This window comes from Asparagus officinalis, chromosome 9, assembly GCF_001876935.1.
Source record: "Asparagus officinalis chromosome 9, Aspof.V1, whole genome shotgun sequence".
NCBI lineage: Eukaryota > Viridiplantae > Streptophyta > Magnoliopsida > Asparagales > Asparagaceae > Asparagus > Asparagus officinalis.
The window spans coordinates 52,323,985-52,326,080 of NC_033802.1; positions in this window are offsets into that span (position 1 = coordinate 52,323,985).

A 2,096-nucleotide genomic window follows, 5' to 3' on the forward strand; every position below is an offset into this window, starting at 1 on the left:
CATAAGTGTTCTGGAGGCGAGGGATGTATTCGATAAAGAATTCTTCAAAAGATTCTGCCATTCTGATGGCTTCCTGGTGGTACGGGATCAGGTCTTGGTTCCTGACTTCATACTCTCCGCGAACTTGGTTGACTATCAATTGCGAATCCCCAAAAGCTTCGAGATATTCGACCCCCAGCTCTTTGGCGAAACTGAGTCCAATGAGAAGCGCATTGTACTCGGCTACGTTATTGGAACACGGACCAGTCAATGAATAAGCTCGGGGCATCACATGCTTTCCCGGGGAGATTAAGACGATTCCAACCCCAGAGGAAACTGTATGACCTCCCGGGGTTATTACCTTATTAACTGCTCTCGACGCACCATCGAAATATAATTGCCATACTTGTTGGTGCGATGTAGTGTTAACCTCGTGGGTTTCATCCGGCAAGTCATCATATACTTCTGCCGCATCTGTGGTCGGGTTTGCCGCCAGAAGATCACAAATCGCTTGACCCTTGATCGACTTCTGCTGTTTAAAGTGCAAATCATATTGGGACAAGAGAAGGGCCCATTTTGCTAACCGCCAATTCATAAAGGCCGGTTGCGTCATAAACACCCGTACTGGGTTAACCTTGGAAATGACGTAAATCGTCTGTCCAACCAAGTAATGCCGCATCTTTTGCATCACGAACACCAATGCGAGGCATTCTCTCTCAATCATCGGATATCGAGACTCGGCGCCTATCAAGGTCCGACTTAGGTAATAAACTGCCTGTTCGTGACCGTTATCATCGTCTTGTGCTAGTAAAGCACTTATCGAGTGGTTCATCGCCTTGATGTAAATCAAGAACGGTTTACCAGATTTCGGTGCAACGAGAACAGGAGGGTTCGCCAGATACGTTTTGATATCTTCGAATGCTTTTTGGCAGGCATCGTCCCAAATGAATGACACCCCTTTCTTGTTTAGCTTAGAGAATGGTTGGCACTTCCCAGAAAGGTTTGAGATGAACCGCCGGATGTAAGCTAGCCGCCCTTGCAATCCTCTGAGCTCTCTTAGATTTCTAGGAGGTTGCAGTTCGTGTATCGCCTTTACCTTGTCAGGATCGATATGTATACCTTTAGTGGTGACGACGAATCCAAGGAATTTTCCGCTAGACATTCCAAGGAAAGATTTAGTAGGGTTCATCTTCAATTGATGGCTCCGCATGAGATCGAACATCGTCTTCAAATCCTTGATATGATCTTCTTTGTTGCGGCTTTTCACAACCAAATCATCAACATAGCATTCGACTGTTTTCCTGGGATGTTCTTGGAAAATCTTAGTCATTGCTCGCTGATATGTGGCGCCTGCGTTCTTTAAACCGAATGGCATCATCGTGTAGCAGAATACACCGAGGGGCGTTCTGAATGCTGTATGCTTCTCGTCATCTGGGTGCATCTTGATTTGGTTATATCCCGAAAATCCATCCATGAAGGACATCCTCTCGAATCCACATGTATTGTCGATAATGACATCCGTGATTGGGAGAGGGAAATCATCTTTCGGACATGCTTCATTCAGGTTCCTGAAGTCGATGCAAATCCTGATTTTGCCATTCTTCTTCATAACGGGAACGATGTTGGCTAACCAGTCTGGATGTTGTTCCTCTCGGATAAATCCTGATTCGATCAACTTCTTAACCTCTGCCTCAATGGCTTCCATAATCTGCGGACGAAACCGTCTTTGCTGTTGCTTGACAGGTTTGGCATCCGGCTTGATATCGAGGCGGTGCATTGCGACATTGGGGTCGAGCCCTCGTAGTTCCAGGCGAAGACATCAATGTATTCTCTGATCAGGGCAATTAGTTCCTCCTTCTCATCTGGAGGAAGACTACCGCTGATGAATATGGGCTTTGGATTGGCCTCATTGCCCATATTAATTTGGACTACTTCATCTTCGGTTGGTGGTTCTCTCTGTTCGAATCTATCACCGTACTGCATGTTTAGGTGATGAACCCATGGGTCTTCCCATGTTGGCATTTGATCGTCATCTTCCAACGTAGATAGATCAGCTGTAGTCATGTTCGACATTAAGGTTTTGAACATTTCTCCCAAACTTGTGTCGGAATCCTCAG